Genomic DNA, 23,237 nt, shown 5'->3' with positions numbered 1-23,237 from the left:
TTTTATATAAAATTTTATATTATGTATGTGTATATATCTTCTTTCCAGAGTAGCTGCATTATATAATTTTGTATATAATGTATATACATTTTATAATCTATATTTTATATAAAGTTTTATATATGTCCAGTTTTCAATAAAAATGTATTAGATACACAAGGAAATAGGAAAAAGAAAAAGTAAATAGAAACAGTACTTGAAGAAGTCCAGATGTCGGAATTATACAAAAACTTTAAGTCAGCTACTATGAATAAGTTAAAAAAAGGAAAGAAAAACATATTTAGAGAACTAAATGAAAGTATGAAAATAATACTTTACCATTATCTCCTATCTGTTTTAGATGAGTGTAAACCCATTTACCTGGACGTTTTCCCCAGCTGCCCTTGCTAGTAGGTATACCCATTTGACTGAATTCTGGCATATAGGTTAAGAATGAAATCTCTTATGAAACTGCTCTGTTGCACCCTAAAGTTGCTAGCTCTCTATTTCCTTCCCATTTTAGGCAGGCTAAAGTGTGCACATGAGGGGTTGAGCCATTGTTTTTTTGTTGTTATTGTTTTTGTTTTTTGGAGACAGGGCCTCACTCTGTCTCCCTAGGCTGGCATGCAGTGGCAGCCAGATACTGCAGAAAACTTCAGAATCACATGGGTTGTTCCATAATCAGGATTAGCCATCTACTTTAATTCTCTGTGTACTGTTTGTCTTTTTTCCTAAAACAAATTATTGTTTTTAAAAATTGAATAATTTTAAATTATTTTAATGTTAAAAATATTGTGCATGCAGTGGTGTGCAATCCCCTCCCAAGCTCATGCAATCCTGCCACCTCACCTTCCCAAAATGATAGGATTACTGAGCCAGTGTGCCTGGCTGCCGCCTTTGAACCGGCTGTTAAGAGCAACATTGTCAAGAGCTGGGATGCTGGGCCACTTGATGAACAGAGCCTATGGAATCAGCAGAGCCAGAGAGAAATATATTCTCTACCAGATATTGGCTATTGTTATTTTGGCCACTTTGAAAGCAGTCAAGCCAATCTTCTCACTTATTGAATAACATCTTTGGGGTCATGATCTTTTTTTTTTAAGATTTATTTTTTCTTCTCATGAATCTATGCTTAGATGGTTTCAAATGAACAACACTGAGGTTATCAGGACACACATGACCAGTCAGTCCTGATCCTCTGGGAGTTTAGAGTAGAGTTGAAGGAGTCGCCTGCATAAATCGCTAATAGAAAATTTGATAAACACAAGAGCAGAGATTCAAATGGACTTTTGTGGAAGCGTAGTTCAAGTTGAGAGGAGCAAAGGACAGCTGGAGGAAGACATAGAGGAGGAAAGTGGGACCTGAGCCACCCCCCAGATAATTGGGTGGAGACCCTCAGCAGGTGGAAGGGTGTGGCTGTGGGGAAAAGAAGAGAGGCAAGTACAGTAGACATTAGTCAAGGTCAGAATATAGCAGAGTGACTGAAGGGGAAAATCATTGGAGACTATGCTGAGCTCTTCAAGTTGACTGGAGCTGCAGATGTTTAGACTGAGGCTCAGGACAGATGTCCAAGTGAGAAATTTAAGTTTGAGAATCATCTGCAGAGAGATGGTGGTTGAAGAACTGAGAAGGGCTAAAACTTCAAAACCACATGGGTTGTTCTATAATCAGGATTAGCCTTCTACTTTAATTCCCTGTGCACTCTTTGTCTTTCTTTCTAAAACAAATTTTTCATTTAAAAAATTAAATAGCTGGGCACAGTGGCTCACGCCTAAAATCCCAGCACTTTGAAAGGCCGAGGCAGGTGGACAACAAGGTCAGGAGTTCAAGACCAGCCTGGCCAGCATGGTGAAACCCCATCTCTACTAAAAAAAAAAAAATTGGCAGGATGTGGTAGTGGGCACCTGTAGTCCCAGCTACGTGAGCGGCTGAGGAAGGATAATTGCTTGAATCTGGGAGGCAGAGGTTGCAGTGAGCCAAGATTGCACCACTGCACTCCAGCCTAGGTGGCAGAGTGAGACTCCATCTCAAAGAAAAAATTAAATTATTTTTAATGTTAATAATTTTATAAATAGGAAAACAGTGGTAAAAATTTCACTTATATGTGTTAATTAGAAAACAACTCTACCTTATCAGGATACAAAAACACTATTAAAAAAATATAAATTGGATGGCCGGTCATGGTGGCTCACACCTATAATCCTAGCACTTTGGGAAGCCGAGGCAGGAGAATTGCTTGAGCCCAGTAGTTCAAGCCCATCCTGGGTAACATAACAAGATTCTATCTCTATAAAAATCCAAAAATTAGCTGGGCATGGTGGCATACACCTGTGGTCCCAGCTGCTCCAGAAGCTGAGGTGGGAGGATCGCTTGAACCCAGGTGGTGAAGGCAGCAGTGAATCATGCTCTACCAGTGCACTCAGCCTGGGTGACAGAATTAGACCATGTCTCAAAAAATAGTGCTTATAAATTGGAATAAGAAATTATGTTGCCTTCACACACCTGCAAATGGTTTTTCTAAGGAGTTAGTTTAAAAATTATACTTTGCTTTTCTCCAGGAATACTTACTTATAATTATCCCAATGTCAATTCAGCACAATAATGTGAATACAATACAATATGTTAATACATATCATTTTAAAGCTAAATTAGTTATCAAATTGTTTTTACTTTTTGAGTTACAGAGAAATTCAAAATAATTCCTGTACACTTTTCACCCAACTTGCCCTAAAGTTAACTTTTTACATACAACCATGATTCTAAGAAAACTACAATGAAACATAATACTATTAACTAAACTCCAGACTTTATCAGATTTCACCAGTTTTTTCTTCTAATTGTTGTGTGTGTGTGTGTGCATGTGTGCGTGTGTGTGTATGTGTGTGTTTCAGGATCCAGTCACTGATCGAAAATCGCTGGTGGTCTTTACGTTTTAAAATCCTCCTTAGTCGTGTAAAAACATGGTAGTACAGAGTGTCGCTCTAGTCCATCTGAAGCAAAGAAGACAGGAAGGGGAGCTATGAAGTGCCTGTTCGAGACCAGGATTTGTCACTAATAAAACCGTAGACCTGTCAGGTAGATGGTTGTGGGAATCAAACGTGAAAGCACTCTGAAAATTATCAAGCACTGCACTCCAGTAAGATCATATATTCACTCATCAATGTTTCCAATGATATTTCCTGGGCACCAATCATATCTTAGACACTATGTTTGGCACAGGAGCCATGCATAAAAGACTCGAGTCCTTGCTTGCTGGTAATTCTAGCCATGTAAAGCTGATCATTAAGTATTTATTGAGTGCCTACCACTGGCCCTATGATACCAATTATTACTTTTCCATTAGAGTGCGCTCAATGACTGCTCCATTACAGGCTTGAAAGAGTTAATGTGCTGCAAATGCCTCTGTGCCTGGGGAGTTCTGCACCCCCTCTGACCAGGCTGCAGATGCATTAGGCTCAAGTATGTATTTTCTTTTCCCTTCTGTTTATGTCTCTGTTTTCTGTAAAGTCTGCTACACTGCAGCAGTATCTTCCAAGTTCTCTGACAATGTTATAAATTTCATTAAGAAGATGAAGCCTTATGGGGCAATTAACTCCAAAAGTGGTACAAAGCCATAGCGAGGAGATACTGGCCTGTAGTACTTAGCACTTAGCTCTGAAATTGAGATAAGCCCTATCAACCCAGGGTTGTGTTTAATGTTCACTGCAGCTTCCTTACCGCAGCTACAACCTAGCGGTCACCGTGTTAACACTCCCCAATATCTATTACAATTAGTTTTTGATTAAGAGGCCTAACATGGCTTTTGAAGCTTTTTATGTTGTGTCAAATGGCTAGTGATGGAGTGAGATGCACAGACACCTCCCGGTAACAAAGCATATTGTAAAAGGTTTCGAGTGAACTATTTTATCATCCTAATGGAAACCAGATGACTCGAACTCCCCCCTTAATTTCAACTATTTACTGAAGAGTCCTTGTTTTGAATTACTGAAAGATTTATTCTTAAATGACTACCTCATGCATTAAGAATCGCTAATAACAGAGCCATTTGGAATTTGGGAAAGCTTTTAAAGATGACTGAAGCAATGTTCACAGACGATTTATTTTATTTTATTTTATTTTTCGTTTGATTTTTAAAGAGCAAATGTCTTTGCCCTTTCCTAGTATTTAATTATTACTTTAGTTACTGTTTATGGGGCCCCTCTCTGTTGAGTTATACTGTCTCGGCCAGGGTTTCAATCAGTAGTCTTGGCCTGTTGTCTAAGAAAGAGGTCACTGATATTTTGTGAGGAGAGAGAAACTTTGTTTAGTTATGTAAGACATTCTTTGTGAACTGAAAATATATGCTACTTTTATAACCGTCCATTTGATGAAACAAAGTACAATTATTTAAAAATCCCTTTGTAGATTAAAAAGCTGAAGATCTGAATTGTTTGACATTTTATTACTCTTAACATGAACTCTAACATGTAATGAAAATGGTATAGAAATATGACTTAACTTGTGAGTGTGAATCATAAGAGCTTTTTACTAACATACTTTTTTACCAACTGTCTCTGGCCTCATTTATATAGTTTTTTTTTTGGACCTTAGTTTCCTCATCTGTGGTCTGGGGTTTGAACAGACGTACCCTGAGTTTTTGTTCATCTCTCGATGTTATTGACTCTGTGATGTCAGATGTGCTGGAGACTATTGGTGCCTGGAGTGTAAGGGTTTTATCACGGGAACTCAGTGTGGTATATTGGGTTTGAGCCCTGGCTCTGCCTGTTATTAACCAGTCATTCTTTGGCATAATATCAACTTACTAACGCTCAGAGTCTTTCCATATAAAACAAGGGCAATGTTAGCTATTCCACAGGGTGACATGAAATAACCTAAGAAATAAATAAAATCAGATATATAGGGTACTTGGTAATTGGTAGCCTCTCAATCATTTCTGTTCCCACTTTTTGCCTTCATGTTTTTTCCTGTTTAATGGTGCCTCATACAATTTGAATGAATGAAATGACCGTGATGTCTGTCATGTACATCCTTATATGACAAACAGTGAGCACTTGCTATGTGCCAGTGTTGTGCTAGGTCTGGGGATCCTAAGACTAGAGGCAGAGACTTGCTCATACAAAGATTGGGTCATAGAGAATAGGCAGAATAGAGCCAGACAGTCAGCAATGAGTATAGATGGCAGCTCTCAGGGGGGCCGCCCACGCAGTGCAGATCGCAGTTGGAGCTCACTCTCGTATGTGATCACATGCATCATTTCAGGTAGTCTTCTCAACCACCCTCTCAGCCTCGCATGGCAGGTGTTATCAATCTCCCCTTTGTAGACTAAAACGCTGAAAATCCGAATTGTTTGATATTTTATTACTCTTATTGGTAATATCTGTTCAAAATAAAACTTGCTGTCACAAATGGAATTGCAGTGAACATGTGCAAAGATTTAGACCAAGTTAAAAAAAAGCTGTAGCAGATTTAAGCATTCATATTTAACTTATCAGAGTCTCTTTTCTAAGCATTATCTCATAGAGGTCCACTCATTTCTTTCATTTATGCATTTGTCCAACATTAATGTGCTGTTTTCCAAACACAGGGCTAGGTGATAAGGCTTTGAAGATGAAAGCAGTAGCCTCTGCCTTCAGCAAGGAATTTGTAGTCCTGTGAGGAGATGGGTACTTCCACCCATGATTATAGTTAGAAGTAGGTGCTGGCCCAGAGGTTGACAGAGAGAAAAGCCCTCTTGAGTCCCTGGAGAGGCCTTCGATGAGGCCTTCTGGAGGAGGGGAGAGGACACTTGAACTTAGCTGAATTTTACAGGATTAAAAAGGGACAAACGAAAGTAAGGGTAACATGGAGATACTTGAGAAGAGTCTGGGAGACAGGAAAGCATGGCTCTCTGGGGCTGTTGTCAGTAGTGACAAGGTACTATGTGGTGAGGATGTGGCTGTGGAGAAGTGGAAAGGCAGCAGGTTATGAGGACGTTTGGCCAACATCCGTCCTTCAATGAGAAATGAGTTCCCATACACCCTCTGCAGTTCGCATCTGTTGAAGTCTACCCCACATTTAACTAGTAAATAAGCCTTGTATCTTATTTCTTTCCACTTCCTCTCAAACCCATCTCATCTGCTGCCTGTGGCTAGTCTGGGTTTATAGTCCACCTTAGCAGTTGGTTAGAGGCTGTTATTAGTATAACCAACCTTAAATAATTTGATTTTCAGGTTGGGTAAGTCACAATATCTCCTGTGGGCTTGATAGTCAAGCTACACATTTGTTTAAAAATTGGTTTCTTCACATTATATTTGAAAGCAATGCTACTCACTCATCTGTAAACCATTAGGCTACATGTATAAAAGTATCTCATCTGACTTTTATCCACATAGCTCTGAGGATCTGTTTCAGATCCTTGCTGATATTCCAGCTCTCTAGTAAGTCTATTGTCTTATTTTATTAGCTTTCTCTTTAGGACAATCCCATAGTGAATTGTGTGTTTAAAGGAGAAGAGAAACTGTAGAATAAATTGTCAGGGTACACTCAGGCTTTCCTCCTCCTCAGCCGATTTTCAGGGGTTCTTTTCTGTTTGTTTATTTATTTGTTTTCAATTTAAACAGGAGACTTAAACTGGCCTGGTGTGGCCTGCAGTAGATACATATTGTTTGGCCCATGAGTTATGAACCCTTTAAAGTCCAGAAATCTAGAGATTTCACACAAAATCTGGCTTCTTTAAAAAAAATCAAAAGACATGGTGCTGTGGCTCATAGGGGCTCTCTGTAGGGCAAAGGCACATTCACTCTTGGGTTTCTTATGGTCCCTGGGGCACCCACTTCACTCACCAGGATTTCCTGCTGTACCCCCAACACCTTTGCCTTCGTGTCTACAGGTCTGGACTTGACCTTTTCCCATTGAAAAACTAAACTGGCGTGAACGCCAATCAGCAGGCATGTAACCCTCTCAGCCCAGAAGTTTTAAAATAAGGCAGGGGCTTAATAACTCAATGAGGACACAAATACTTTTAGAGAGGCTTTGTAGGTTAGTGATAAAATAATTTTACTGAGTGATTTTACACATGGCCATGGAAGGAAAACAAGGGAACCACAAATGTTAGACTAAATAAAATTTATCAAATAAATGATCACCCAGAAATTTTCCTTCCATCATTGCACTTACTTTTTGTCATGACTGTCTCAGAACTGTTTTTTGGTGAGAATATGAGAAATATAAAAATGAAAAAGTAATTCTCTCACTCTCTATCAGAAATCACCACAGGGGTTTCCTCTGGCACCCACTTTCCTGAGCTTGGTTGAAAGTGCTAGTTTTTCCTGGTGTTAATTATTAATGTGACCCGTTTATGTACCAGTTATCCGGCTAACCATTAATATCTGTTTACTCATTGGTGACCTTTGCAATTACGTACCTAGCTCCTGGCTGTAAATGTCAACTTTTTGTTTTTATATGCTAAACGTTTTCTCTATATCTACTGAGTACCTGAAACAACTCCTTAACAAGGTAAAATAATATCAAGCAACACAAGTATAACCTTTATGAATATGAAATAGAAGACACACACTATTTTTTTCAGAGGCAACATAACTTTCCTGTTTGAAATGAGCAAGAGATGTACACAAATGGCAAATGCAAGGATCCCTGGGGGGAAACAACAACAACAAAAAACCTTTGGCAAGAAAAAACATTCTTCTTCTTCTGTGCTTAGTTTGTGGAGGTGGGGTGGGGCGGAGGCAGGGACAAGGGAAGGACTCTGACCTAATCCTGGGGAATGAAACCCAATTTTACTTTTTCAAAATGTCAGAGTTAAGCACTTGCACATTCAAGCAGGCCTTCAGGATTTATCTCTAGCTACCTAGTCAGTCTACATTAACCCCAACACGAGCAAAACATTTCCATTCCACACAATTGTAATGGCTAAAGCTGAGATTAAACAATGCAGCTGGATTAGGGCTTCAACTGGTGACCCTAATTTTACCCATCATTGGAGCCTGTGTACATTTGACTCTTCTTAATTGCGTTTGCCTAATTTAAACAGACAATTGTAGCCCAAGACATTTTTTCACCCCAAATAATAAAAAAGGAAGAAGAGCGTTTTCCTAGAAATTAACCGCAGGACGGTCTTGCTATGTCTGCTGCATGGGTAACAAAAGCAGCCCTTTTCTTTTTCCTGCCCCATTAACATACCAGCACAGGGAAGTACCCATTGAAATATTACCATATTTGCATAACAATGCAACTTTAAAGTCTCACAGTGCTTCTTTAGCGAAATATTTAAAAATACTAATATCATCCCAGCCATAAATAAGCGTGATGGCGTTCATAGAGATTAAAGTTTTGAGATATGCCTTAGGTGTACATTCACATTTTCTTGTTCATTGAGTTCTAACTTCAGTAAAATTAGTTTGTTTTTTTTTTAGATAGAGCTCTGAACACTTGCTGTGACTGTCACTTCGTGTTGAATTTATCATATAGAATTTAAGGCGGAAGACTGGGGAGCAATCTGTCACAAACGATTGTATTCGTAATCGTTGAGGGTTGGGATGGGGGCTGGGGAGAAGATAAGCATCCTAGGGCCGTGCTTGTCGCCTGCACCATTCATTCGGCTCCAGTGGCAGTGGCGAGGGGATTTGCGTAGGCTGAGTGTGTAATGTGTTTCCTTCAAGCCTGCCTTGATGGCTCTGTCTGTGCTGTACTTCATGCACATAAATGCCTCTCAGGTTTTCTCAGCTAAATGATAACTCAGCTTGTCTTTCCCGGTGAATTCAGTAATAAATAGATATATGGGCTCGACGTGGGGTGTTCTGACTTAGTTAGATCCTCTCATGTCCTGGAACAGACAAGTGGACTCAATCATGCTGGCAACAGGATACATACTTTCCAGGGAAGTGCGGGTTTTATGCTAAGTTTACAATGACATGAACTGAAAAGCAACTCAAAGTCAAGGTTAGTATTGCAACCTCACGCCCATTTAGGGTATCTAGAGGGGAAAACGGTCAACATGCAACATTATTTTATTTGAAAACTGAACATCTATTAGGGGATTTTGAAATGATAGAAAAGTAGAATAGTTGAGTTGCTTCTTGAACTCATTTAATGTGTACATTTTACTCTGGGAATGAAGTATTTTCCCAAGACTGCTATTCAGTGCTACATTTTTTTCCTCTGATGTGCCAGGCAGGCATTTCTTCACAACCTCTGGTTGTTGGAAGTCGAGTACTCTTAATAGCTTGCAGATCTATATCTGGGTATCACAATCACAGGCTTTTGAACTTTGCCAATCAGAATCCCACATTTACATTTCCTTTTTATGTCACATGCTCAATGAGCTTAATTGACACATGGAAAATTTCCTGTATACATATTATTTAAAGCAACACTGGAAATTTGGGTTTGTGGAATGTGTCGGCAGCCCTGAACGCTCTTGGCTTCTTCGCTGCTGGCTTGGTCTGTGGCCCAGAATGATGCAAGTTATGCATAGCTCAGAACTCTCAGATTAGCTGCTGGGGCAGTACTGGGAGTGTGTTCAGGCTTAAGAGCCTGAGGCTCTGGCCCACCCATTTCTGAGGCTCCAGCCCACTCCCTACTGTGAGGCAGTGGAGGTTACTGTTGTTTGTGAAGGCCATTAACTTCTGCAGGAAATCTGCCCTCATCCCCAGCCTGCAGTATGGCTAGGGGCCTCATTCTGGGCCTCTGTGGGATACTGGGGTTATTCCATTTGTAGCACTTACCATATTGCCCTAAAGACTTTCTCATGGGTTTCTCCTCCAACTAGATGGGGGATACATTCAGAGCCAGGACTCAGCACCTAGCACTGTGTATGACCTACGGAGATAGTAAAGGCAGCCTGGGTGCTGGGTAGGCTGTAGGACTAAGCAGGACTGGCCACAGGGATGACAATCATCACAACAGCTCCTAATGATAGAGCAGGTACTCAGTGATTCTAAATGCTAGCCTAGGTGATGCCTGATGCCCATTTTACAGATGAGAAAGGTAAATAAGCTGTAGCTAGTTCAGGTTGTATTCACAGCATAAATTAGGAAGGCAGAGAACTGAAAGGGGAACTGGAACCCCAGGCTATTGCTTATGCTCTGAACATACACACTCTGAATTATATCATGGAAAGAGAGTATTTCCATGATCAAAATACAATTGGGCAGGAGTTTCAGAGCTAGTAAGATTGAGAGAGAGCGCAGGCCTTGCTGCAGTTTCCTTTCCAGTGGCACTCAGAGGGGTTTGTGTTTTCAGTTTCTGTGTTATTGTTTTGGCCTATGCAGTATTTCATTCCTAGCATTTTGCAATAAATTGATGGTCTCTCCATATTTCTATTTATTTGGCTTTACCATGTCCTAGTGGTGAGATCTTGGACCATTTACATCTGTGTTCTTCTGTTTCCTCTGCTGTGAATGTGGGGATGGAGGATTGTCTTGAGGAGTGACCATTCCAATACTTGTCAAGATCCTAGAATGGTGCTCAGCATGTTCTGAGTGGACAGCAGATGTTAGATGTTCTGATTTATGATTTTAGCTGTCCCTGTCTCATCTGCTTGCCACTGTCCCCACCTACCTGAGCTTCCCTCCTGTAGCTCCGCTGCCCACAAGTGTGTTGGGTGCTGGAAGCATTGGGTGGAGCGTTTGCTGCATCTGTCAGCCTGGGCTTAGGGACCACGGGTCTGCCTTCACCAGTCAGTCACCCTCTTTAAGGCACAAACACTTCTTCAGGGGGCTGCCATGGATTGAAGCCCGTCTCTGTGAGTGGCCTGCTTCTCTGCCCTTCACCCACTTCCCATCTATTAAAATCTCTCTCTGTCTCCCTGCCTCTCTCTCTCCCTCCTCTCAAAGGCCCTGAGCTTTTTCCCTCTTCCTCCCTGCTGGCATTATCTCCTCCCAGAGCTTGAGCTTTCGGGAAACAAAAGCCAGGTGTCTTGGCTTTGGACTTTTAAAGCAAACCTCCCCTGAGGCAGGGGCACAGAGAGGCCTGGCTTCCTTTGTAGAGCAGAGGGCAAACACTGAGATAAAAACACAAATTAATATATCAGTAAATTATCCTGCTCCACTGACATACTCTCTAATCAGAAAGACAGTGAAAACACGGGAGGATGCCAGCAAAGAATCCAGGGGAGGAAGGAGGAGCCACAAAGCCAGCAGCAGCCCAAAGAGGGCAGCCCCTCAGGAGCCTGCAACGGCTGAACTTTTCCCCTGACATTTTACTGGATGTGCAGGGAACACCAGCTTGCACCACTGTGGGGTGACAGGAGGAGATGGACAAGATCGAGAAATGGAGAATAGAGGAGCCAAATAAGAAAGCAAGGCAGGTGCAGAAAGGCAGGGCTAATAAGCACATGGGCTAAGACCTCACTCCCGTGGACTCATAATCATTACAATGGACTTAGTAGCTACACTTAGTACAGAAGTCACCCCATTTTAAAGATAAGGAAAGACGAAGTACAGGTTAAGTGGACTTTCCCAATTTTCTGCACCTGGTAAAAATGATGGAGTCAGGTTTTCAGCCAGATGGTGATCATGCGGTTAACCACTTTGCTGTTAATACAGGCTCCTTCTTGACAAATCTGTGGTCTGATCACACGGGAGAAGTCAGTGGGTTTATGTAAAGAATAAAGAAATATCTGGTAGAACCAGAAGAAATTAATAATATAAAAGAGAATGAGCCAGAAGTGGTGGCATGAGGCTGTAGTTTTAGCTACTTGGGAAGCTGAGGCAGGAGGATCTCTTGAGCCCAGAGGTGGAGACTCCAGGGATGATGCCACTGCGCTCCCTCCTGGGTGACAAAATGAGACCTCATCTCTAGGAAAATCAAAAAAAGAGAATGAAGCTCTACTCCCAGGACTTCAAATATGAATGAAGTTTTCAAGTAAAAAAATAAAGTTATCACATCCTCCACATGCTCAAGAAGGCTCCACTTAACCCCATGGGATAAATCAGGGATTATTGCCATTTTATTGCTGTGGAAACTGAGGTTCAAAAAAATTTGAGTGACTGAGCCAAGTGAATAAGAGGCAGAGTTCAAGATGGAACATAGTTCTATGACTCAAAATCCAATGTTGATGGGATGGTGGACATTCTTTGTCCAAAAGTTGGGAAACTCCACTTAACCTGTACTTCCTGTTTTCTTATCTTTAAAAAGGAGTGACTTCTGTAGTGAGTGTAGGGGGGCACATAGCCCTATACTCAAGGGTTTCCAGGGATGAGGAAAAAACTAATATCCTTTTGTCCCTGCTGGTGGGTTCACTTAGGAGCAATGCATGTTCGAGGTAAACGTGGGGTTGCACAGATGGGAAGAGAAGAGAGATGGGAAGAGAAGAGGGATTTTCAGGTGGCTTTCAGCTGATGCATTCAATTTGCCAAGAGAGGGGAGGTAGTTGGGATTTGTGATATGAAGGAAATGTGCAGGGAGGGAGCAACAGTAGCAAAAACTGCAAAGCTATGAGCTAGAGAGGAAATGCAGGAGGGATTTCAAAGCAGAGTATAGGCAAAGAATGTCTGGCATACAATCTGGAGAGGAAAAAGATGGGGAAAGGAAGTAGGAAGTGAAAGCTGAGGGAACTGGAAAAGAAAGTGAACATGTGGATGATTTGGAAGCTGTCCTCAAAAAGTAGAAATGTGGCTAGGAATCTGTACAACACAAACTAAAGGGAATCTAATGTTTGGGGCAGGAGAGGAAACACCTGCCTAAGAAGGTGAGAAGTCAGAGCTACACCTAGACCAGAAGATTCAGGCACATTTATAGACATCATTATGATGAGAAAAGAACATAGTATCTGTAAGTTTCATCCAAAATAAAAGAAAACATGTGGAGCGAGAAAAGAAAGAACAACCATAAAACCAATATTCTTTTTAGAACTTGCTAGAATCACAGTAGAAATATTGAAGTTCTTAGATCAGTATCTTTTAAATATATCTGAGGATAGCTCCTCCTATTTTTAATTTTTAATTTTAAAAAAAATTTTTTGAGACAGGGTCTTGCTCTGTTACCCAGGCTAGAGTGCAGTGTCATGATCACGGCTCACTGCAGTCTCAACTTTTTGGACCCCAGTGATCCTCCCACCTCAGCCCCTGAGTAGCTGGAATCAGAGGCTCGTGCTACCACACCCATCTGCTTTTTTGATTTTTAGTAGAGAGGGGTCTCACTATGTTGCCCAGGCTGGTCTAGCACTTCTGAGCTCAAGCAGTCCCCCTGCCTCGGCTTGTCAAAGTGTTGGGATTGCAGGCGTGAGCTACCACTCCCAGTCCTCTTTTTCATTTTTAAAAAACCTTCTTTAATATCTTGTGGAACTATAATTTAAGGAAGATAGTTTGTAAAATGTTAAGTTGGTAGCATTAAGGTGGACTTTTGCACCCCTGAATTCCATCTTTCCAAATTGTAGTACTTTTTGGCTTTTGAATAATGGCTAATAACTCTTGTGATTCTTGGTACTTTCACCATGCCTGCCTATATGCGACCTCTGTTAGGGTATGAGCTGGAAACTCAGGCTTGTTAGAATTTTGCCTAAATAAGTGTCATAGGATTTTGAGCATTGGCTTTAGAGACTTTTCCATAAGCAAATATATGAACTTGGCACCCTGAAGCTTTTGTAGCTATTTTGACTGCCCGCAAAATTTTTCTTGCTTACTTACTTGGTTCTTAGCTTCCATTCGGAAGGCAGAACTTTCCAGCTAATTGGCCTCCAAATAGTTGAAGCGTGATTGTATTATTGCTACTAATAATATTGGCATTGCTTAAAAGCAACAGAACAAGTCTGCAGATTATACACTGCAGAGGCCCTTTAAAGAAACAGTTAATCCAGAGATTAGGCGGCATATTTTGAGAACTTTTTCAAATTTTTGTCATGCACACACACTCATCTGATGTTTGCAACAGTGTTGAGCATATGATTTGTGAAGTGATAGTGAACCTCAGTATGAGAAATACATGACCACCTACTGGTGAGGCTACAAAGGCAGAAATTCAGCCATGATCAAACAAACAAATGCATTCTTTCCACATATTCATGAGACAAGAGTGCACGCTTGCTTGTGGAATTTACAGTTTTCCACAGGTGGATTTGGTGGAGGCATCTGACTGGGGATGTTTCTATGTCTTTCACTGTTTACATCTTCTTATAATAAAATTTAAACAAAGAAATACAGTAGGCCTCTTGCCATGGAATTAGATTCTATCAAAAAATTAATTCTTATCACTAGTCCCAGTGGTTACACCCAAGATGTCTTTTTGGGTATGTTTAAGGCAGGTTACTTCAGGGTCCAATTAGTTACATGAAAGGAAAATAAATGCTAACATGAACATGGCCAAAGGAAGGCAAATAATGATGTCACTTTGGCAACTTTTAGAGTAGTGTGTTTTTTTGGTTTTTTTTTTGAGATGGAGTCTTGCTCTGTAGCCTAGGCTGCAGTGTAGTGGCACGATCTCGGCTCACTGCAACCTCCACCTCCCGGGTACCAGTTCAAGCAATTCTCTTGTCTCAGCCTTCCAAGTAGCTGGGATTATAAGAACATACCACCATACCCAGCTGATTTTTGTATTTTTAGTAGAGATGGGGTTTCACTATGTTGGGCAGGCTGGTCTTGAACTCCTGACCTTGTGATCCACCTGCCTCAGCCTCCCAAAGTGCTGGGATTACAGGCATGAGCCAACATGCTTGGCCTGAGTAGTTTGTTTCATACTGGGCATTACCTTTAACCCCCCTGCCCCATTTATTATAAAAATTTTACTTTGAAAATGCCATTTCAAAAGAAAATTTTGTTGTGACAAAACATAAACATGAGAGATGAAAGAATTAGACAGTGAACATCCAGGTATCCATCACCCACTTCCAACAGTGAACACTTTACTCCTCCTGCTTTCTCACATCTCTTGTCATCTGTCCCTCCCTCTACCCAATCATCCAATCATCTTGATTTTCTGTGGCATTTCACTAAACAGTTCAGTACACAGATCATTAACTAGAATTCAATATTTATTTACAAGGTTTTTTTGAGGTAGGTACAGTATGATGTACAAACTAAGTACATTTTGGTGGATTTTGGCGAATATACACAACTATGTAACCCAAACAACTCTCAAGACCTAGAATGTTTCTAGCATCCCAGATTGTTCTCTCATGCCCATCCCACCAATCCCTGCCCCATTTTCCCAAAGGCAACCATTATTATGATATATATATATATATTTTTTTTACCCTAGATTAGTTTTACCATTTTAGGATTTCCTATAGATACAATCATGCAGTGAAAAAAAGGTGTGCAGAGCTTTTTCACTCAGTAAGGTGGTTTGGAGATTCATTATGATGTTGTGTGTCTCTATTGTAGTTTGTTCCTTTTTCTTGCTGAGTAGTATTCCATCGTAGTCATATACCACTGAGCACAGTTTTAAGAGAAATAGAATATGCACCAAAGAACGCCAGAGAAGAGTTTCCAAGATAATGAGATGGTGGTGGTTGCGGAGACCTGAGACATTTTACTATAAAAAAGAGCACATTTAGGAAAGGACATGAGAACTACCTTCTACTGCTTGAGGCAAGAATCAGCAAACATTCTCTGCAATGGACTAGATAGTAAATATTTTAGGCTTTACTGGGCCGTGTGGTCTTTTTTCAACTGCTTAATTCCAACCTTATTGTAAAGTAAAAGCAGCCACAGACAATATGTAAATGAAGTGTGATTGTGCTCCAATAAAACTTCATTTACGGACACAGAGATTTAAATTTCATGTGATTTTCATGTGTCACAAAATATTATTCTTCTTTTGATATTTTTTCCAGCCATTTGAAAATTTGAAATCCATTCTTAGCTCATGGCCCATATAAAAACAGATGGTGGTCCAGATTTGGCCTACAAGCCATAGTTTGTCAATCTCTGATATAAAAGCACTGTCAAATGGAAGAAGGAATAATTATTCTGTTTAGGACTAGTGGGCAATATGAAGACTAAAGGGGCAGCTTTTGCTCAGAAAACTGAAGATCTTTCTATTAATTAAAGTAGTGTTGAGGCCAGGCGCAGTGGTTCCCTTCTGTAATCCCAGCACTTTGGGAGGCCAAGACAGTTGGATCACTTGAGGTCAGGAGTTCGAGACCAGCCTGACCAACATAGAGAGACCCTGTCTCTACTAAAAATACAAAGTTAGCTGGGTGTGGTGATGCATGCCTGTAATCTCAACTACTTGGGAGGATGAGGCAGGAGAATCGCTCGAACCTGGGAGACGGAGGTTGTAGTGACCCGAGATGGCGCCACTGCACTCCAGCCTGGGCAACAAGAGCGGAAACTCCTTAAAAAAAAAAAAAAAAAAAAAAAAAAAAAAAGTAGTGGACTCTAATTCCCTACTTTGTCTCCTCTCTCCCTTGCCCCTATTGGTAGCATAGGATTAGCAAGACAGGCTCCAGGGATAGTCTGTTTAGTTCAATTGTCCAGCTCTTCCCAGACTAGCTGTGTGATCCCAGCAAGTTAGTTAACTCTTTTCTGTTTCCATTGATTCATCTATAAAATAAGAGAAATCATACATTCCACCTCCTAGAGGCATTTTCAAGATTTAGTAAGTTAAGTGTCTGTGAAGTCCTAGGAACAGTGCTGATTCACAATCAGTACTCAATATACTTAGGACAGTGTCTGGCACATAGTAAGTATGAAATATGTGTTTATTATTATCATTATTATTGTAATTCTTTTTATCATTGAGAAGCCGGACAGACGTGTGAGAATTTTGTTGAAGGAATTCCTACTTTTCATAGTAGGCTGGACTAACAGATGCTTAGTTGCTTTCCTGTTCTAATCATCAGCATTCTCTTCAATTTAGTGCCTGATGCTCTGACCCTGAGGCTCACTGTTGTTGAAATCTGAGAAGAAATAACCTAACATTCTAGTCATTAATATCAGCATAGCCTACATAATAAGGTAAAAGTACAGTTGGACCTTCCACATCCACAGCTTTAAACAACCACAGATTTAAAAAAATTGTAAAAAAAAAATGTAATAATACAACAATAAAATGAATACAAATAAAAATACAGTATGACAGCCATTTACATAGCATTCACATTGTATTAAGTGTTGTAAGTAACCTAGAGATGATTTAAAGTATACAGGAGGATATGAGTAGGTTATATGCAAATACTATACCGTCTTATATAATGGACTTGAGCATCGGCAGATTTTGGTATTGAAGGGGGTTCTGGAACCAATCTCCTGCAGATACAGAGTGATGGCTGTGTATTTTGTTTCTGCTTGATTTCTCCTTACTCTGGGTCTTGGACCCACCTCTCAGGAGATCTGATTGATGATAAGGCCTTATGTGGATGATGACTAGTTGTAATGCTACTTTAAGTTTTTCTCCATATGAGAAAGTGAGAGGAGTAGTGATCTTTGCTTTGTTAGGGGAAATGTGTCAAAACATTAGGCAAGCATTAATTTTTCCTAAGAGCTTTATTCACATATTGGGCAATGCTGGATAACTGGATAGTTGTGTGTATTAATGTAGGTAGGTCTGGATGTCCTGTCATATTGTGGGACCGGTGCTCCAAGCCTGTTATGATTGCTGCTGCCTGTTGAGAACAGGGGAATTCAGGTAGAGCTGACTGTGCCAGATTGCCATTTGCAGCCCCTCATCTCCCAGTTAAAACACTTAAACTAGATTTTTGTGTTTACTTGGTCTCTGAAATATATTTTCCCAAGTCTGATTATTTTACCTTCTTTTTCTCTGTTAGCTGGCTGGAATGATGGCCCTATTTCTAGGTGTGGTAAGCACGATATAAAATCACAAAATGGTACTAGCAGAGGCCTGTGGGATTATTTATGTCAACATTTTCATTTTCCACATGAGGAAACCAAGGCACAGATAAGAGAAACTTTATGCTTCCAGTCTAGTGCTGTTTGTATTATGCCAGATTCATCTTTGACTCTAAGCAGGATCAGATGTGGGGTGTGTTGCAGAAGGTGGCAGGAAGGCCAGACGGAGGTGAGCCCCACCTTCATGCCTACGATGTGGAGTTTTGGCATTATTTCCAAATAAATATATATAATAACTGGAAGAATACTCCCTATTATACTGAACATTCTCAGAAAACATTATAAATATCAAATATTAAAACCTAATTCATTTTTTTAAAAAATCCTGTTTGGGGATGTCTTTATTATCTCATATATTGGAATCTCAAATAGTGGCATTGGTCTCAGCCTTTCTGTAACTCACAAAAGCCCTGCTGATGAGAAAGTGATACCCTAGTATTTACATGAGCGTTTAAACATTTAGACATCCTCGTGAACAGATGATTCCAGGAAGAATGGCTGGTAGGACACTAATCAACATCAAGGCGGGCCTTGATTGATCCTAGATGATAAGTTAAAAACAAGGCCAACATGGACATGAAGAAAGAACAATAGAAGGGAAGAAATACTAGATAGTGAAAAGGGAGAAAAGAAGAAAAGAAGGACGTAATGTATCCTGGCAGTTCCCAAGAAGTTAACGTGGCAGAGGAAATGCAAAGCTCTCTAATGGGGGTGAGGCGCCTAGTCTTTTGACTGAAATAGAAATGGGGGCTTTTCCCACTAACTCCAGCATCACTTAATAAAGCCCGTTCAATAGTCTCATGTGTTTTTTGAAGCATGAATGGATTTGAGTTGACTCTTTACTGTTTTCTAGCTTGACTCAAAAGATGGTTTACAGCACTGGAAGTCCCAAGGTTTCACATACACAATGTCATGAGAGTTATTAATTTTTGAAGTTAAGATTATTGCCTCCTTACTGACTTTCTGAACTCATTGGATTTAGTAACTACTGCTTTGAAGGCAAATATTTACTTTGCATATTAAAAAAAACGACTTTGTTTAGTATGTAAAATGACATACTGACATTAACTAAATTCACAACAAAGCTGAATTCCTCTAAAAATGTTATATTTATAAAATTGGAAAACTGTTTCACCCCTTTGTGTTTAATACTTATGCTAATGCCTTGCTTATTCATTTTTTAAAAATCAATTTTAAGGAGAATAAAGAATTCTGCTGCAAAAATAAGTTGAAAGTCTAAAACTTGTTTATTGCAGTAGAGGCTCCAAGATCACACATGTCCATTAGAGGTATTCAGTGCAGGGTCACTGGAGGGTCGGCAAGAGACAGCCAATTAGATGTCTGTTTTTCCTTTCAAAGTCCTGTCTGTTTCCTTCACTCTCTTCAAAACACCCTAAGTAGATATATATATCATGAGGTAAAAGCAAAAAAAAAAAAAAAAAGAAAAAGAAAGACAAAAAGAAAAAAAAGAAAGCCTTAGAACAGTGGGAGTTTTATTATCCAGTAGTCATGTATTTTAAATGCCCATCATTATCAAGAGGAAAAACGAAGCTCAGCGTCTTATAAGAAGATGTGATACGACGTAGAATACTATTCAATTTTATCTAAATTTAGGCAGGAAAAGCCTACTGAATGCAATCCTTGGTTTCCCACCGTGGAAGATAGATGACTTCAAAGTTGTAGCAAAAGTATTTGTTTAGAGTGGGGAGGATCAAGACTTTCTGGTATTTACAGTGAAAAAACAACAACAACCCAGCCTATCTTTTGGAAAAGGAATGCATGGTTAAATTGGCTCAGCTTGTCCTTAGCAACCTGAACTCAGAGGCCACATATTTTCCTCTCTAAGAAGCAAGTGGGAACTTGAAAAGTATGTAGCATGTTGTGAAGAGGGAGCAGTGAACTTTGCCCAGTTCTGCAGCCAGCACTGAAATCTGAACCTTCTGTAGTCCCAGGAATGGTGTCCCTCCACCACCACCCCCCATCGTTCCTTTTTAAACCCTGTGCACAGACCACCTTAGCAAACTACCTTGGCCTGGAAGCAGCACAGTTGTGACCTCTAAGAGAAAACCTGTTCTCTAAGTAACTCTGATGCCATTAAGAAGGAAATGCTAATGACAACAAAAAAAACCCCCACTAAACCCAACTTTATAATTATGATATTCAACCTTGTGTTTTATAATATGTATGGAGAAAATATAGTAAGAGTTGGTTTTGTTGCATTCATTTTAAAGATACCTTTAGAAGTTTTGGAAGTTCCCCATGTAGATTACCACTGGTTGGAAAAATTTTTCTTACCTTGTTGGGGGAAGAACATCATTAAAAGCCCTGAATGTAGGCAGCTTGCTGTATGAATCTTTTCACAACAGTAAGTTACTTGGTAACTTGAGCTGCACTCGTGCCTGAAATTCTTTCACATAATTGAAGATTAACTTGATTCCCCGATTGTTGAGGGTGGTTGACAGTGTGGGGCTCGGTGGGTGGAAATAGATTATTCAAATCACAAAGAAGTAGGTGTGCCCTAAGTGACTGTTCCATTACTGATCATGATTGTTTGCCTTCCTAAGTATTCATCAAACTCGGTGCTGTGGGATCGTGTGGGGAGGGAGGAGAGTACACTGCCAATGTTCAGAACACAGGTGAACCTCAGAGAAACTTAAATATTTTGTAAAGAGACTTATATGTACTAATAGCTACTCCAGAATCCATTAACACCCAAACAAGCCGACTAAGGGTTCTGGCTTTCTCAAGTGGCTAATGTAAACAATATGAAAGTCAATAGTCGGGGACATTCCAAGATAGTATTAGCACGATTGATTTATTGATGGTTGCACAGTGGGAGGTTATCTTTTGTTAATTGACTCAGTAAATAAGCTCCCAGGCGTCAGTGCATAGGGGGAAAAGCAACCAGTGGAGGAAAAGGTGAGCCACCTGGATTATTATTTTTTTTCAACCCCCAGCCTGTCTTGGTAAATTTCATACCACTTCCTCTGTCAACCTCAAACACAGTTTAGCAATTTTAATTCTGGCCAAAACTCTGCCTCCATGTTTCATGAGGGGAAGACTCAAGTGTTGTATGTTCCTATCAAACAGTCAAACTATCTATGTATCTATGTATCTTTTAAAAACCATTGCTTCAGGAAGATATGAAACAATAGTAGGAGAGAGAGAGGGAATTCACTGACTTGGGTTATTTATTAATACAAATCCAGAAATGGCGGGAAAGATGCATGCATGATCTTGTAACCTCCAAGAAGTTATTGAATCATGGAGAACCATGGGGGTAATACATTGTTTGCTGTTAACACTTATTTATGCAGCATTTCTTCATAAAGACTACTAGAATTTGGTACCTCTTCCTTCTAGGAGAAAGGGGGAAATAAAAACAAATGCTTTATAAGGCCGGGCATGGTGGCTCACACCCATAATCTCAGCACTTTGGGAGGCCAAGGTGGGCAGATCACGAGGTCAAGAGTTCGAGACGAGCCTGACCAAAATGGTGAAACACCCTCTCTACTAAAAATATAAAAATGAGCTGGGCGTGGTGGCCCACACCTGTAATCCCAGCTACTTGGGAGGCTGAGGCTAGAGAATTGCTTGAACTCGGGAGGCGGAGGTTGCAGTGAGTGGAGATCATGCCACTGCACTCCACCCTGGGTGACAGAGTGGGACTCTGTCTCAAAAAAAAAAAAAAAAACTTTATAAATTTTGACCAATTCCTAGTACAGCAGTTCCCCTCATCCGCAGTTTTGCTTTTCATGGTTTCAGCTACCTGTGGTCAATCACAGTCTGAAAATATTAAGTAGAAAATTCCAGAAATACACAGCTCCTAAGTTTTGAATTTCACATTGTTCTGAGTAGATGAAATCTTCTGCCATCCTGCTCTGTCTCGCCTGGCCAGTGAATTGTCCCCTTTGTCCAGTGGATCCATGCTGTATGCCCACCCCTCCCCTTAGTCACTTAGTAGCCATCCCAGTTATCAGAACGATTGTCACAGTGCTTGTGTTCAAGTAATTCTTATTTCACAAAGAATGGCCTCATAGTGCAAGAATAGTGATGCTGGCAATTTGGATATGCCAAAGAGAAGCCACAAATTGCTTCTGCTAAATAAAACGGTGAAAGTTCTGGACTTAATAAGAAAAAAAAGTATCCTGATATTGCTGAGATCTACAATAAGAATGAATATAGTATCCATGAAACTGTGAAGAAGAGAAATCTGTGCATAGTATGTACAGGGTTCAGTGCTGTCTTCAGTTTCAGGAATCCACTCAGGGTACTCCTCAAGGACAAGGGGAGACTGCCGTATTATATCTGCTGAAGTGGGACCTCCTGGATCGATTCCTAACACTTTGAACTTGGCTAGATTTTTTTTTTGGACTTTTACACTTTCATCATCAATAGTTTAAAATTTTAAATTTCTCACTGTTCGACCCTTTCTGTCTTCTAGAACAGTGGTTTCCAACCTTTTGGCACTGGGAACCAGTTTCATGGAGGAGGATTTTTCCATGGACAGGGTGGAGGGGTTGGTTTTGGGATGAAACTGTTCCACCTCAGATCATCAGGCATTAGATTCTATAAGGAGCACACAACCTAGATCTCTGGCATGAGCAGTTTGCAGTAGGGGTTGGCTCCTGTGAGAACCTAATGCCGCTGCTGATCTCATAGGAAGAGGCCTGATTCCTAACAGGCCACAGATGGGTACTGGTCTGCAGGCTGGGACTGGGGACCCCTGTTCTAGAACATTCAAAAAACATCAACTTCTCCTTTCACGCTGTCTTTCCCTCTGCTATCCCTAAGGCTTTTCTTTTTTGATATGGGCATTCTTTAAGCTCTGACTTCTCTTTTTCTCTTTCCTCTGCCAAGATTGCTCTTTCTGTCAATCGCATCCAGCTGCTGGCTGCAGGGGTGTGTAGAGTGAGCTTTGTGAAGTAGGAATCAACACCTGCTCCCACTCCAGCTCTGTCTCCACCTTTGGATCATCTCCCATCCTGACTTTTCTATTTCTGTACCTAACCCACTCCATCCCGTTCTGCGATTGGTTTTGGCCCTGAAACTTGGAGTCCACCTCACTTGCCCACTTTCTTCTGTAAGTTCCCAAGTCCTATAGATTCTGCTTTTAAAATGTATAGTTCATCAACAAAGAGCTTTGCCCCCCAGCTAGAATAGATTGGACTTCGGACTGGCACAGGGTAAGTATTTAATTAATTTCTGTTGAATGAAGGAATGAGTGAGTGGCTCCTCCTTAAGCCAGAGTCTCTGCTCCAAAAATAATTCTATATATCTTTGCCTACTACTGTGTTCTTCTTAATAATAATCATCTCTGATCACATTATTTCAGGGCTCAAAAACTGTCAGTAACTAGGTTTCTCCTGAACCCAAGGTAAACTACTCTTTTTTTCAAGCCACCCACAATGTCTTTTTGTTTTATCTCCCGCTAAACTCCTAAATATACTATGCTCAATACAGAATATTTCT

The 23,237-nt window shown here is 40.4% G+C and overlaps 1 long non-coding RNA gene across 1 annotated transcript; it reads right to left on the bottom strand.

Moving 5' to 3' along the window:
- Positions 1 to 17,619: 17,619 nt before the first annotated feature.
- Positions 17,620 to 20,217, bottom strand: LOC116533185. The gene is made up of 2 exons (XR_004261138.1): positions 20,061 to 20,217; positions 17,620 to 17,953 (listed from the first exon to the last, which is right to left on the bottom strand). It is a non-coding gene; the product is annotated as an uncharacterized LOC116533185 (long non-coding RNA).
- Positions 20,218 to 23,237: the final 3,020 nt, after the last annotated feature.

Source organism: Sapajus apella, unplaced genomic scaffold (genome assembly GCF_009761245.1).
Source record: "Sapajus apella isolate SASKATOON/1434 unplaced genomic scaffold, GSC_monkey_1.0 scaffold80, whole genome shotgun sequence".
NCBI classification, from domain to species: domain Eukaryota; kingdom Metazoa; phylum Chordata; class Mammalia; order Primates; family Cebidae; genus Sapajus; species Sapajus apella.
This window is presented reverse-complemented; position numbering and strand designations above follow the sequence as displayed.